At 51.3% G+C, this 16,264-nt stretch overlaps 1 protein-coding gene across 2 annotated transcripts in view; it reads right to left on the bottom strand.

Moving 5' to 3' along the window:
• Positions 1-16,264, bottom strand: part of LOC144792711 (uncharacterized) — a 1,012,556-nt gene that overhangs the window by 635,995 nt on the left and 360,297 nt on the right. The window lies entirely within an intron of this gene.

The raw sequence follows: 16,264 nt of genomic DNA, 5'->3' as shown, positions 1-16,264 counted from the left end.
AGATCCCTCCCACAAGACCTAGACCTCCGTCTTATGGGCAAAGCAGAAATCGTGTGCCAAGGAACAGCAGGCCCCAGACGAGGTCGAGGAGCAGGTGATGGAGCTGGAGGAGGCGTTGGAGGAGGTGGAGGCAGCAGTGGCAGAGGAGGAGGAGGAGGAGGCGGCGGAGGAGGAGGAGGCGGTGAATGTTCCACTGGTCCAGGAGGTTCAGAATGAGGTGGCGTCCTCGTTGGAGAATATGTACGAGAGTACTCAGAATCCGAGGAATAAATGAACCTCCTCCTTTTTCGTGCCTGAGGAGAGGAAGGAGCCAAAGATTCATTCCCAGATCTCCCCCTCGACGTCGATCTACTGGTCGACGGCGATCTTCGACATCGGCTGGACCTTGAACTCCCTCTCAACGTCGATAGGCTCACAGTTGATCGCGTCTGCGATGGGTATCATCTCGGCGTAGAATGCCAGTGAATCTTTGATGTCGACCGTTGGCACCTCTTTTCGACATCGACCGCCGGTGGCTTCTCGGCAGCCATCGTCAGTGCCTCTTCGATGGCGATCGGCAGTGCCTCTTCGACGAAGATCGGTGATGTCGCGTCTACGCCGCTCATCGATGGCTAGTCGACGACGATCGGCGCTGGTGTGTTGACGTTGACAGAGGAGACAACGTCTTCGACGGTGATCTCTGCCATGCGGGAGAACGAGAAGGTCTCGCCCCTCTTTTCCTTGACGTGGAGTGTCGACGCTGCTTTGACTCAGAGCCCTGAGTCGACGGTGAACATATCGTCGCCATACCTGCCCTCGACGTCGTCATCATAGTGCTCGACGTCGACCGGGACCGGTGTCGTTTTTCCACTTTTCTTCGCCTGGGGAGTCACCCAGATCGTGAAGACAGAGTTTTGGTAGAGGATAGACCCTCTACTTGCCCAGAAGTCCCACCTGTGGATGTTGCTTGCTGCTTTCTTCGCTCCTCTGCCCCTTTAAGTCTAATCTTCTCCCGGACACGCAGGGTCCGCTTGGAGAAAGTTTTACAGATAGAACATGTCTCAGGAACATGAGAAACAGGTAAACACAGAATAAATACTTTGTATGAATCAGATTTGGCCTTTTTTAGGTCTTGGCCTAGAGACGCGCGAAGCGCGTTCTCTGCAGAGAACTATAGCAATCGTTTCTGCCGACAAACGAGACAAGAGCTGGCCACGCGCCCAGCATTCTGAATGGAGAGGGAGCGACAAGAGCTGGCCATGCGCGGATTTGGTCACGCGCACGCTCACGATGCCAGCGTCTCCGCCGCGCGCCGATGACTGCTCTCTTCCTAGTTTTACCATCAGTTGCTTCAGACACACGAGGAAAAGTTGAAGTTGCACTGCGCGGCCGCCGGTTCTGGTCAGTATATGGCTCGGATTTCAGTCGTTGACCCCTCATACCCCCGCGAGCCTGTCTGCACTCCCTCTCCAAGAGCTTCAGTGGTGCGCCGAATTCGCTCATGAACCGGCAGCACCAGGGTCCGACCTCCATACTTATCCCTCTGTGCCTCTGTAACCGCACCATCGTCACTCCCGCGCCCTCTCTGCGCTTCACGGATCCACCCAGCCTCAGTCCTCCTCACCCTTGCGCAGCTCTGCAGCTCCAGGTCCGTTGAGCCTGCTCCAGCCAGGGGAACCCTCCTCGGCCCTGCTCTCCTCCTCCAAAGTCTTGCGCGACCTCTGCACTCTGTGCCTCTCTAACCGCACAATCGTCACTCCCGCGCCCTCTCTGCGTTCCACGGATCCACCCAGCTTCAGTCCTCCTCACCCTAGGGCAGCTCTGCAGCCCCAGGTCCCTTGAGCCTGCTCCAGCCTGGTGAACCCACCCCGGCCCTGCTCTCCTCCTCCAAAGTCTTGCGCAACCTCTGCAGCCCCAGAGCTTCTGTGAGACCCCTCTATACTCTGTGACGTCAATTATATTATGTGGCCCTTTATTGCTACTTGGGAAATGCTCCTTTTGCATCAGGTTCCACCTTGGTATCTCTTTACACAGCTTCCTGCTGCTCTGTGCAGTTTTAGTTTATTTTGTGTTTGACTGCTATTTCTTAATATATTTGCCAGTGTATTTAAGTGGTGCCTCCGATTGTGTCACTCTGCGCATGCTGCTCCCTATTACTTGTACTATTTATTTATGTAAGTGATTTCTGATGGGCCGATCATTCCAGTTACTGAGCACATCGAAACTAATGGGCTACCTTATCGACAGTTTTAAAGTCTATTTAAATGAACAAAAAACGTCAAGAACGAGTGCCTGAATTACAAATAGATTTTGCTGGTTACTTTCTCTAAAAAAAGTTACCTCTGGATGGAGTAAATACTCTAGAAAACATGAAAAAGTTCAAAGCGGAATTAGGCTATAGCTTATTGTTGGAAAACCAGAGCCAGAGGGCACTTGTTATATTTCTGGACGTCATTTAGGTGTCACAGAAGACCTCTGATCATCCACTTGCGACCCCTGACACATTGTCCGCGACCCCAGTAAACCAAAGTAATTGGTTAACAAGCAGTGTTGGAATGGCTTGGGCACCTGGGCTTCTTAATTTTTACTGCTCAGTTAGCTAAGCTTTTCTATCAGAACCTACTCAATTTTGGGGCGATGCGAGGCATAATAAGCCTCAGTTCGCGTCTTTTTCCTCTCTGCGATTGCCAGTCTAGGTAGTGTAGGGACATGGAAAAGAGGTGCACAGACAGGACCAGAAGACTAAATCAAGCGGCATGTGTTAGAGGGAAACTTCCAATCTGCTTTGAAATGTTTAACAGGATTGCAGGTGGGGCAGGAGGAGGCAAAAGGGAGGTGTGTGCAAACTGCAAGCAACGTGCAGATCTTGGCATCTCCGAGCCACACCAGTTTCGAGGGTTGCCCTTTTTAAGATGCCTATGACTTCAGCTCACACATAACTATGAAAATGAATATACTGTCTGCCGAAATATCACAAGCTGCATGCACATCACTGGGATACAGTAGTTCAGACAGCGGTTACTTGGAGTCTCTGACAATATTCGGGAGCTGACTGATTTAATGTCTTATATACACATTGCATGAAAGCTGCATTTTGAGTCCACTAAAATTAGATTGAAAAGGGCAAACGTGTGAAATCACGTAAGTAAACACTTTCATGCATAGCATGCCAGTGCTCATGCCTGAGGAATACTTGCAACCCCATGGTCTCAGATAAATGCTAAGTTCCAATGTGGTCTTGTATCTTAGTACAGTCACTTCACGTTAAAAAATGAATGTATTTCTCAGTCTAACCCTAACCATTTCAGAAATTAGACAGAGCTCCCTGGAGTAGTAATATCACACTTTTTATTACTTTATAACCCATGGAATGAGGCCTTTCCATTTCTGTACAATTCTGAAGGGGCATGTCCCTGCTAATTATATTAGCAAACTCATATTTCATGCTTCGGCTGTATTGCTGTTCTAAATAATGAATTTTACCACATCTCAGAGTAGAGCACTGTCTATTGTCCTTCCTTTGTAGAGAAGTCAAATAAAGAAAGTATTTTACAGAGTCACTATTTACCGCTGTCTGATTTATTGATGTCGATTCAAAGCTGCAACAAGACCTCCCGAGCCTTCCTTTGGACGACAGAACCTGCTCTCTTTTTCTGCTGCATGTTGTGATAGTTGACAGTGGTCACCAGAGGCAACCCTTTCTGTGTCCGAATCTGTCTTACGTGAAAACCTACATCATCCTGACAGCTCATTACGTAACATGCCACTCTACATTTCTGAGTGTCATTGGTAGAGTTTTTACCAGTCCTTACTGCATGTAAAATTAGGAAGCCTGTTTCTCCCTGCAGTGCATGTTGTCTGCTTCTGAGTGCATTGATAGGTGAAGGTAAAGTGGGATTTGTGGCATTATTTGCGTGTTAAAAGTGTTTAATGTATCCCTGCTACAGTGAGATCTTCTGGTAGTAATTTCCCATCCACTTTCATGATGGCACTTGCTGTGATTTAGTTTTGTTACAATGTCCAACAGTGCCGCTTCCAATTCTGTAATCAGCTCGCAGAGCCATATGATGTCACTTTCTGTCATGTCATTCCAGGGGTCGAAGGGCACATGCCAGTTTAGCTACCTCTGGCATTTTGGTGAATCGAGGTCCATAGCTATATTCTTAAACGTTAAGAACAATGGCCTCAGAGCTAAGGCTTCACCATATGGAAAAAAGTTGTGCCTGCTATCAAGATCCCCAAAAACATACAAGGCCAAACTCAAAAGCTTTTTCTGGGGGGAGGAGCCAAGCTCGCGTCCGAGATGGCCGCGTTTTAGCTCGGCTCCGATCACTCTCCTGTCTGCAACAAATATCCTGTACTTTATCCTGCCCCGGGAAGTATTCCACGATGTGCAGTGGAACGACGATAACTCACAGGCACTTACCGTTTGCTCCGGTGATTCCTGGGTGTCACGGATCCTGAGTTACGCCCCTGTCTGCTTCGGAGCCTCCCGAGCGGCCGGGCCTGGCACTCCTTGGCGGCGCCCGGGCTGGACGGGGCGCGGTGGCCGGCCCTTGGTGGTGGTGTGGAGTCGGTCGGAGGGGCCGATGTGCTAACAGACCGATTGCGGCCTCCCGGGCCTGGTCCGACGGTCCTGCGGCCTGGTGTTGGGGAGCTGACTTCCATGGACGGGGTTAACCGTACATCTGGCTTGTCTCCCCTTTGTTCTCCGGCCCGGCCATTTTGAGTTCCTCCGCCCGGACTCGGAGAACGGTGCCGGCGGCGTGTGGGGTGCCGGCGCATCGCCTTCTTCTGGTGGCTCCCCTTCCTGCCCTGGTGGCACTTCCGCTGGTGGTTGCCGGTGTCCTGTTTTGCCCCGCTGATATCCGGGCGGGGGTCGGTGTTTGCAGCGGCCCCGCCGGGCTTCTAAGATGGCGGCCGGCCCCATGATTCTCGGCCTTGCGGGGACCGGCGATGCGAGTCCGCCGCGCGGCAGGTTTGCTGAATACTGTAAAGGTGAGCCTACGCTCCGCGACATCCTCGCCGCCCTGCGCTCCTGGGGGGCACCCATGACCGCACCGACCGCTATCCTGGAGGGGGGTCCCTTTGTTGGGCCTGCCGGACCCCCCTCGGTTTGTGCGGCTTCATCTCTGTTGTGTGCTGCTGGAACTTTCCTTGGGGTCGTGGACCTGGAGGCTGCTGATGGTGTGGATGTGCGGGGGTCCGCTGCCCTTCTTGGTCCTGTGCCTCCTTCTGCTCCGGAGGTTCCCCGGCTGGATCCCGTCTGGACCGACCTCGATGGGTCTCCTTTTCCTCTTTTGCCTCACATGGCCGTACGAAGATCCTGTGACGGTGCCGCTGGACCGGCTTTCTCCATATTCTCATCGGAACTTTGCCTGCTTTGCCTGAAGTGGTTACTGTACTTTCTGGATCATCCGGGTCACGATCGCTACAACTTGAGTGTATTTTTGATTCGACTCCCTGTTATTAACCTCCTGTTTTATGTGATCTGGTTCCTGGTGCGCTGGACGATTACAGTTCGCGAAAAACGAGGACAGGGTTGAGCTGATCTTGCCTCTATGGACTGTTATTTTGTGGTATGGTTGGGTGATCCGTTCATAATTGTATGATTATGTTTGATACGTCTTTACGTTCCTGGAGCTTATCCGTGTGTTTATTATCTTCCCGTGGGCTCTGAGTATTTTCGGGCGGGGGGTGGGAGCTGAAGGGGTTTTGATTATGTGGCTCCTCTCCCGCTGTTTTTTCCCTGTTTCCCCTTCCCCCCCTTTTTAATCTAAGTGATTCTTTCTTTCTTATATTTCTCTATATTTCGGGTTCTCATTAGGGCGACAGGCACGCTGCTGGGGGGTAGGCCATAGCCTTCTGCAGGGGTGCAGGGTGGGCTGTGCGGGGTGGTGGGGGGGTCTGTTTATTGTATCTTTCCCTGTTCCTCTTTTTGGTTCTATGGCTCTTATGTATCCCCTAATTTCGTGGCGCGGTGTCGGCACGTAGCCCCCCGGGGTGTTTGTGCTGGCATGGCCCTTTTGGTATGTCTGCTGTCACGGTTTACTACGCATTCATTTCTCCTGTTGCCACTAGTTCCATGTGCCGAATTAGTATTGGGTGCTTTGTTAGCCGTGGGGGGCGTGCACTGACGCTGCGCCCTCACTTTCCCCCTCCCCTTTTTTTGATGTCCTCTTCCTCCCCTTTTTTCCTTTTCCCCACCCCATTTTCTTTTCCTCCCTTGGGTTGTTGTAACGGAGGGCTTTTCGTTTTGTAAACGTATTTTTCGCTGTTTTATTATTATGTGCCCTGATAGTGGTGGGTGGGTACTGAGCAGCGATTGTGATTGTTCTTGATGTGGGACTCACGTTCTGCCTTTGCCAAAATGTATTGTTCTGTTGGTCTTTTCCTGTATTCGAGACTTCGGCTTGCTCACGGCCCACCACGGCCCTCTGGACTTTACAGATTGACATTATCCTGTGACACCCTTTTTTCTATTATAAAATTAACCTACTTTTATCCTGTCCGTGATGGCGACTCAAAGACTTGTTGCCTTTGCCTTTCATATGAGCTATTTAGAAATCCTGTTGTCTCTCCTGTATTGCCTCGTATGTTTCTTTATTGTGGTGGCCGGCCCGGTGGGTTGTAGGCCCGTATCTGTGCGCGCCTTCTGTACAATAAAGGTTTAAAAAAAAAAAAAAAAAAGCTTTTTCTGTGGTTGCATATTACTCCTGCCTACTCATGCATAGGTCAGGAGTGAGTAAGACACAACTCCTGAAGGAAATAAAGCTTTTAGAAATACGTCCTTGAGGAAGAGATGCAACCTAGTGCTTACTGGCTAGAGGAAATGTTAGATTCAATTCAGTCTTTCCCCCTTAATCACTAAGGTCCTCCTTCCTAGTATTTCTGTGTGGGTGGCTCTGTATTGTGTGTGTGGGTGGCATTGTGTGTGTGACTCTGTGTGGGTGTAAATGCAATAGGTCGTGCATTTGCGAGCGATTAAGCTATTGGCAATGTAAATGACAATGCCATTTATTTATGATTTAAAAAAAAAAATGTCATGAGCAATGCCAATAGCTCTACCTTTATTAATGCAGAGACCATTGCATTGTAAATGCTTGTTCTTCCACAGTCAGGACACTTGTCAAAAAAGGGAAGGCATTTTGACTAATAAACTGTGGAAAAGACAGCAAAGGGTAGAGAAAGACCAAAAATGTCGAGTGAAGTTGGTAAAAGGAAAATTCTGAAGTGATTTTTGATGAAAAACACCAAATGAGGTAGAGCTCAATGCTTCAGGGTCCTGTTAACAAGAGCCGGAAATAAGAACTGAAGTAACTGCCACTGGCGGTGCATCATGGGATACTGGTGGTCTCTGGAGACTCTTAAAGGCATGGTATCCATTTTCAGACATATAATGGCAGCCTATGGGAGAGCTTCTCTCTCCAACCTTTTCATCTCTAACATGAAAAATGGGGTTTTGTGAAGAGGAGTTTTCTATATGTATTAAACTCCATGAATTGAAAAATGTTAAAAGTACTACTGGCTACCTTTTCTCACTTCAGAATGAAGTAATGGCCAGTGTAGCCTAGTTAGTTAGGCTGCATTATTGTCTTTTTATCTCTTAACTGTCTACACAGGCCTTCCCGAAGAAAGGCAAAAGATGATAGGAAGATGTATCTAACAAGTGCTCTGGGGTCCCTGCACGTGGGAGGGACTATTAACATGCTTATGACTATGCACGGAAATCCCCTACAAGAGAAAAGTAAGTACAAGATTCAAGTCCCACTGGGGCATTACGAAAGAAGGAGGAGGAAAGAGATGAGTAATGTCCTTCAGAAATCTATTGAGAATCGGGACTTGAAAAGAGAAGGTTGATCAGGAAGGCGAAGAAAGGCCGTAATGGCTGAACGATAGCCTTTAAGGGTGCCCAGAGCAGAGCCCGGTTGGGCCAAAGAGAGAACGAAGAGGAGAACCTCTGAAAGAGGGACAGAAAATAGATCCAGAGCCTTGGCTGTGCACCATGCCACAAATTTGCTCCATCTACTGGCGCATACCGTTTTAGTGGAGGAACGCCTGGCTGCCAAGATGACATTACAGACTTCGGGAGGAAGGTCAAAAACTGTCAACTGTCACTGCTCAATCTCCACGCAAGGAGGTAGTGGCTGGACAGGTTTAGGTGGAGGACCAGACACAGCACCGAGACAGCCCTCATTGCCGCCACAGACAACGGCGAAACCTCAGCCCTCATCCTCCTGGACCTGTCAGCTGCCTTTGACACGGTCTGTCACCACACCCTAAGAACACGCCTCCAAGTAGCCGGTATCCGGGAAAAAGCCCTAGACTGGACCACCTCCTTCCTCTCCGACAGAACCCAGAGGGTCCGCCTCCCACCCCACCGTTCCAAAGCTACCAACCTCATCTGCGGCGTACTCCAGGACTCATCCCTCAGTCCGACGCTGTTCAACATCTACATGGCCCCCCTCGCTCAAGTGGCCTGCCAACACGACCTGAACATCATCTCCTATGCCGACGACACCCAGCTCATCCTCTCCCTCACCAAGGACCCACACACCGCCAAAACCAACCTCCACGAGGGAATGAAGGCCGTCGCCGAGTGGATGAGGAGCAGCCATCTGAAGCTGAACTCAGACAAGACGGAAGTCCTCCTCCTCGGCCCCACCCCGTCTGCCTGGAACGACTCCTGGTGGCCGACAAAGCTAGGATCAGCACCGACACCCACGGACCACGCACGCAACTTGGGAGTCATCCTCGACTCCTCCCTCTCCATGTCCAAGCAGGTCAGCGCCGTCTCCGTCTCCTGCTACAACACCCTCAGCATGCTTCGCAGGATCTTCAAGTGGATCCCGATCGAAACGAGAAGAACGGTGACCCAAGCCCTCGTCAGCAGCCGGCTGGACTACGACAACGCACTGTACGCGCGAATCCCGACCAAACACCTACAGCGACTACAACGCATCTAGAACACCTCGGCCCGTTTGATCCTCAACCTCCCCCGACGCAGCCACATCACCCCCCCACCTCAGGGACCTTCACTGGCTCCCCATCAACAAGAGGATCACCTTCAAGATCCTCACCCACGCTCACAAAGCACTCCACAACTCCGGACCAGCCTACGTGAACAACAGACTCAACTTCTACACCCCCGCCCGCAAGCTCCGCTCCGCCAGCCTCGCCCTCGCCGATGTCCCACGAATCCAGCGTACCACCTCCGGAGGCAGATCCTTCTCCTTCCTCGCTGCCAAGACCTGGAACACCCTCCCCACCCACTTGGGGCAGACCCAGGACCTGCTCACCTTCAGGAGACTCCTCAAGACCTGGCTCTTTGAGCAGTAGCAGCAGCCACCTCCCCCCCCCTGCAGTGCCTTGAGACCTTCACGGGTAAGTAGTGCGCTTTACAAGTTCTGTGATTTATTGATTGACTGCTGCTGCATCAGAAGATCCTCTCAAAGAGGCAGTCTGATCAGATGATTGATGGACAAGCTCAAGAGGTCGGGTACCAGACTCTTCATGCCCAGTCCGCAGCCACAAGAATGACTTGGGCCCGGTCGCGCTTGATTTTCTTCAGCAGTCTGGGTAGAAGTGGTACAGGCGGAAAGGCGTACAGGAGGTCGCAAATCCACTCACGACGAAAGCCATCGCCGAGCAAGTGCCACCTTGGAAACTTCAACGCGCAGAACTGCTGACATTACGCGTTCTCTTTGGTGGCAAAATTATCTAACCAAGGCACTCCCCACTGTTGAAAGAGACCTTGCACCACCTCTGAGTGAAAACCCCATTCTTGATCCATCATGCACCGGCGGCTGAGTTTGTCCGCCCTGGCGTTCAGGGAATCTGCCAGGTGTTGAGCCACCAGGGATATGCCCTGATATTTCAGCCATGTCCAAAGGCAAAGGGCCTCTTGACATAGGGTTCACGATCCCACCGCCTAGTTTTTTCAGTACCACATGGTGGAGGTGTTGTCTGTGAACACCTGCACTACTCTTCATTTGAGAGAAGGAAGGAATGCCTTCAGTGCAAGACGGATCGCCTGAAGCTCCAGAAGGTTGATGTGGAGCCCGGACTCCGCCAGAGAACACAGGCCTCTGATATCCACCTCTCCCATGTGGCCGCACCATCCCAGGAGTGACGCTTTTGTCACCACTATGAACTCTGGTGGTGGAAAGGAGAGGGATCTGCCATTGACAGAATCCTGGTTCGTGAGCCACCACTGCAACAGACGTGCAGTCCCCTCCAAGATCTGGACGACATCGGAGAGATTCCCCTGATGCTGTGCACACTGGAACTTCAGGTCCCACTGCAGAGCCCGCATATGCCATCTGGCATGATCCACCAGCAGGATGCAGGAGGCCATGAGGCTGAGCAGCCTCAGGGTCATCCTCACCGAAATCCGGGATAGAGGATGAAACATCGGTAACATAGCCCGAATATCCTTGACTCGCTGCTCGGGAGGTTAGGCCCTGTATCCAGAACTGCTCCGATGAAAAGGAGCTTTTGCGAGGAAATCAGGTGCAACTTCGGCACGTTGATAGTGAACCCCAGCGACTGCAGGATGTCCCCCGTAGTCTGGAGGTGGGAGACGACAGCCTGGGATGAGTCCGCCTTCAACAGCCAGTCGTCGAGATAGGAGAAGACTGGAACCCCTGATCTGCACAGATGAGCTGCGACCACGACAGCCTGGGATGAGTCCGCCTTCAACAGCCAGTCGTCGAGATAGGAGAAGACTGGAACCCCTGATCTGCACAGATGAGCTGCGACCACTGCCATCACTTTCGTGGACACCTGAGGGGCGCTGGTGAGGCCAAATGGGAGCACTGTAAACTGAAAATGTCCGCGGCTGCTCTTATTATTTGGTTGGACACCATAAGTCCTTCATTCAATATCTCTGTTAAGTCCTCCCTCTTATCCCTTGGCAGGAGGTCCGCGAACTGTTAAAGGGATTCCCAAAGGGAACGGTTGTACCTGCCCAGCAGGGCTGTAACACTAGCAGCCTTCATTCTAGTGGCTGCCGTGTTACATACTTTCCTTCCCACCGAGTCAACTTTACGGCTTTTCTTATCAGGCGGTACGGTTAACATCAGAGCCGTAGCATGTTGCTTCTTAGCTGCCACAACAATAACAGAGTCTGGCGTGGGGTCTTTCCGAAGGAATGTGGGATCTTGCTCAGGCGGGCGGTATTTTTTCTGCAGCCTGGAAGGAGTGGATTTGATGGAAGGTGTCAAAAACAATTCCATCGCCAGTTCCAATAAGCCTGCCACCAGAGGGAACAAGGGACGCGATGCTTGTCTCTGTTGGAGAGTTTCGAAGATGACTGGAGTTGATGGCACAGGGATGGACAATGGAATATTTAGTTTGGACGCTCCTTGTAATAGAACCACTTGGAAGGTGGTAATGTCGTCAATCGGAGACACCCTTTGAGGAGGAGAGTCTGAAAGTATGGGCGAATAAGCAGTACTTGTGGAGGATGTGTCTCTGGTGTGCCGGGAGCGAGATCTCTCATAACGATGTCGGAGATGAGAGCGTGTGGACGAATGTCAGTGGCCGCGAGATAGATCCCTCGCACGAGATCTAGACCTCCGTCTTATGGGCGAAGCAGGAATCGTGTGCCAAGGAACAGCAGGCCCCAGAGGAGGTCGAGGAGCAGGTGATGGAGGTGGAGGAGGCGTTGGAGGAGGTGGAGGCAGCAGTGGCAGAGGAGGAGGAGGAGGCGGCGGCGGAGGAGGAGGCGGTGAATGTTCCACTGGTCCAGGAGGTTCAGAATAAGGTGGCGTCCTCGTTGGAGAATATGTACGAGAGTACTCAGAATCCGAGGAATAAATGAACCTCCTCCTTTTTCGTGCCTTAAGAGAGGAAGGAGCCAAAGATTTATTCCCAGATCTCCCCCTCGACGTCGATCTACTGGTCGACGGCGATCTTCGACATCGGCTGGACCGTGAACTCCCCCTCAACGTCGATAGGCTCACAGTTGATCGGGTCTGCGATGGGTATCATCTCGGCGTAGAACGCCAGTGAATCTTTGATGTCGACCGTTGGCACCTCTTTTCGACATCGACCGCCGGTGGCTTCTCGCCAGCCATCGTCAGTGCCTCTTCGATGGCGATCAGCAGTGCCTCTTTCACAGAGATCGGTGATGTCGCGTCTACGCCGCTCATCGGTGGCTAGTCGACGGCGATCTGCGCTGGTGTGTTGACGTTGACAGAGGAGAGAACGTCTTTGACGGTGATCTCTGCCGTGCGGGAGAACGAGAAGGTCTCGCCGCTTTTATCCTCGACGCGGAGTGTTGACGCTGCTTTGACTCAGAGCCCTGAGTCGACGGTGAACATATCGTCGCCATACCTGCCCTCGATGTCGTCATCATAGTCCTCAACGTCGACCGGGACCTGTGTCGTTTTTCCACTCTTCTTCGCCTGGTGAGTCTCCCAGATCGTGAAGACAGAGTTTTGGTAGAGGATAGACCCTCTACTTGCCCAGAAGTCCCACCTGTGAATGTTGCTTGCTGCTTTCTTCGCTCCTCTGCCCCTTGAAGTCGAATCTTCTCCCGGACACGCAGGGTCCGATGGAGCAAGTTTTACAGATGGAACATGTCTCAGGAACATGAGAAACAGGTAAACACAGAATACATACTTTGTGTGAATCAGATTTGGCCTTTTTTATTCCACAGTCAGGACACTTGTCAACAAGCATTTACAATGCAACGGTCTCGCCTTTGCAAAAGTTAGAGCTATTGACATTGTTAATGACAACATTTTTATTTATGTGTTGGTTTTAAAAACAGATAAATAAATGGCATTGTCATTTACAATACCAATAGCTTAATCTCTCGCAAATGTCACACACAAACACACAGACCCACACAGAGCCCTACACACAGAGCCACACACAGAGCCACATACACAGAACACACACACAGAGCCACACACACAGAGCCACACACACACAGAGCCACACACACACACAGAGCCACACACACACACACAGAGCCACACACACACACATACACAAATGGCCGATCTGCTGAGGCAGGGCGAGTGCTGATGCCATACAAGCCAACATTTTTAAAGTACAAAGAACGACATTTAGCATCCCTTCATTTTTCCTATTGACATATAAATGCAATAAAAGGCATTTAAGCAGGAGACCCCTATAAAGCCATTTAAAAAATAGAGTCTTCACCTGAATCGCGCCTGTTGGCATGTTTGTGACACCGGAAATCATGGCACGCTTTTGCTCAAGTCAGCACTGAATTACGTCACCACTGATGAAAAAAATTTTCAGGCAACTGAGGGAGATTCCAGATGTGCGAGGGAGACTTCAGTCAAGGGAAGGAGGCTGGTGGTACACGAGAGACTGGCTGTGTGAGGGGGATTTGTGGTAGAGTGGGAGAGGCTCTGTTACACCTGATGCTTCTTTTCGCCCCACTCGGCAGTGCCCTGACCCAGGCCAGGAAGTATACTCAGACGCAAAGAATTAGTGTGGAGGACCTGATAACCACGCATCGCTAGTACCCTTCAGTGGCTTAGTTTTAATGTAAAAGGAATAGTGCACGTTGATTTAATCGCAGCACCTACAGTCACAGGAGAGAAGGCAGAAACTAACGCAAAACCGAGGTAACTATTGACGGAACCTAAAGCTAAATGAACGGATGCCGGCATTGTACTAACAGCTCCATTCAACCTTCTAAATGTAAGTTTCCAAATAGCTGCGCCAAGGCTGAACGTAAATGTATCGTCAGACAAACAACGTACTTCTAAGTGAAACCTCTTTGGGAAACAGTGCAACAATGTTTTCAAATCTTGCCAGGACTCCTTGTGCATTGATTAGCTCACAGTTGTCAACCACACCTGAATATAAGTGAGACCACTTCTGCTCAGGCCCCCTCAATCTGCACCCATTACATACAGAGGGAGACTGAATGACACCCCCGCCCTGTTGTTAAAAGAGAGGTAATAAGAGGCCCATCTGCCTCGGAGAGGCCGCTCAGGCCCCCACTGGGCTGCTGGCGGCTTCTGAACTGCACAGACAAAGCGCAAATCGGCCAACTCCGGTACCTGCCCATCCCCCGTTGCTCGCTTTACCAATACGACCCTGGGCATGGACATCGCAACTACACCAGAAGGAACCCACATATAACTCCCTTCCTCTCCACCCCGGCAGAGCGCTCTTTGGCGTCAATCAGGTCTGTGAAGCGATCTAGCAAAAAAACCTCTATAGCAAGGAATACTGAAAACAATAAATTACATTGTTGAATTATATTGGTCCTTTGTGCATACACGTGTACCCTCCCTCCCCCTCCTGCCAGTCACACTACAGGCGCGCGGGTCAGTTGCGCACTAGTGATATAGCGCTTATCACTGATAATCCTGTATCAGGGCACACCGAGGCTGTACACAAAGGACGCACAGACCACACCTGTCACGGTCCCAGGACTGGACAGGAGCCGAGCTCAGATTGGCATTACACAACCGCGTCCGGTATTTCCAGGTCTGCCAATTAACCCCAATCAAATACTGAAGGCACGCACAGCTCTGCGCGTGCAGGTCAATCGTGCCCCGCAGCTCTGCTGCTATCGTAGTGCTTTGACGCGCACACAGCTCTAAGGATGGACCTTAGTCCTGTCCCACAGCTCCGCTGCTGTCCTAGCGCTTTGACGCGCACACAGCTCTATTGATGCACCTCAGTCCTGCCCCACAGCTCCGCTGGTGTCCTAGCGCTTTGACGCGCACACAGCTCTACTGATGCACTTGAGTCCTGCCCCACAGCCCCGCTGCTGTCCTAGCTCATTGAAGCGCACTCAGCTCTACTGATGCACCTCAGCCCTGCCCTGTAGCCCCCTTTTATCCAGTACTGAACACACATAGTCAGGCCAGTTTGCATCGGTCCTTTCCCACAGCACCCTGTCCTGTGCCAGCACCAGGGCAGATGGGGAACTCAGTCCTGACCGCAGCTCCCTTCCTGTCAATCACAAGGCCTACACGTGCACACTCTGCTGTTTCAGTAACGTGACCCGCCGAGCTACCTCACTAGTGCCCCGCACGCTCTTCTATTCTAGTGCCAAGACCACCCACAGCTGTGTCAAAGCACCTTACTCTTGACGGCCGGCAGCTCCTGGTCTGGGATTCCTACATGTCCTGAGAATGAACGTCTGTCCCGATCTTCAGAACCCCCCGTCTATAACAGTACTGGGGCCATCACCGCTCGGCCAGTGCACCTCATCCAACCTGGACTGTGACCTGAGCAGTACTGACACACACACACACGACTCTGTTGATACACCTCGGCCGAAGAGTGAGACACACAGAGGGTTTCCTTAAGCCGCAATCCTGATCTGCAGAGACCCGGCAATTCCCAGGGCCGGACAGGCCTTTTATCCCACTGGGCAGTTCCTTTAGGACAAAAGCTTGCAGTCAACATTCCTCTCTGCTTTGGCAGACACTTGGCTTAGTTTCACGGACTCCGAGAGGATCAAGAAAACAAGCCACGGACAACGATACACGGAGACGACGGTACACACAGACTACAGAACACGAAGACAACAGTCACGCACAACGAGACAACAGGACACAGGGTAGACCTACAAAGTAAACAACAACAAAAAAACGGAAGACGGAGACAAGCCACAGACGACGGTACACGGAGACGACAGGAAACGGGGTAGACGTACAAAGTCAATAAATAAAAAAAATAGTAGAAAATGCTGCTTACCTGTTCGCAAATCCCAGAAACAGATATCGCGCAACCCACCCCTGCAAAACACACGTCGAAAATGACAAAAACATGGCGAGAAAAAAAAAAACATCCGCCTGCCACCGCAATGACGTTGTTAAAGGGGCGGAGAGCGGAAAAATCGCTGGAACGCCCACGAATCTGCTCGGGACAATGACTGACGCAGCTCTGTTCCAATGGCTAGCCTCCATATATGGAGCTAGCCAATGGAACAGAGAGGCGGGTGAGGAAAATTGAATTTTGCCTTGTCATATGTGCCTACGTGTTCCCCATCCTATGTCATATGTGCATGATCGATATGCATATATCCCCCTATGATCGATTAAAGACGAAATTATAGTTGTGTCCAACGTTAGTATGCCAGTCTCCAGTTCTCGTGAAAGCAACGAGTATTAGGCCTATGTTGCCACGTTTTACATTATGCACGTTAATTCATTGAATTGTCCCCGTTTCTAGGCCTCAAAAGGGCCCGGACACCAGATTCAAGCTCCAGTCTCCTGAACCCACTCCGAGGAGCGATGCAGCCCCCGCCTGCATCCCTGACCCTTCACTTACTTCC

Source organism: Lissotriton helveticus, chromosome 11 (genome assembly GCF_964261635.1).
Source record: "Lissotriton helveticus chromosome 11, aLisHel1.1, whole genome shotgun sequence".
In the NCBI taxonomy this organism is placed as follows: domain Eukaryota; kingdom Metazoa; phylum Chordata; class Amphibia; order Caudata; family Salamandridae; genus Lissotriton; species Lissotriton helveticus.
Note: the sequence above shows the minus strand (reverse complement) of the source record. Positions and strands in the feature narration are given on the sequence as shown.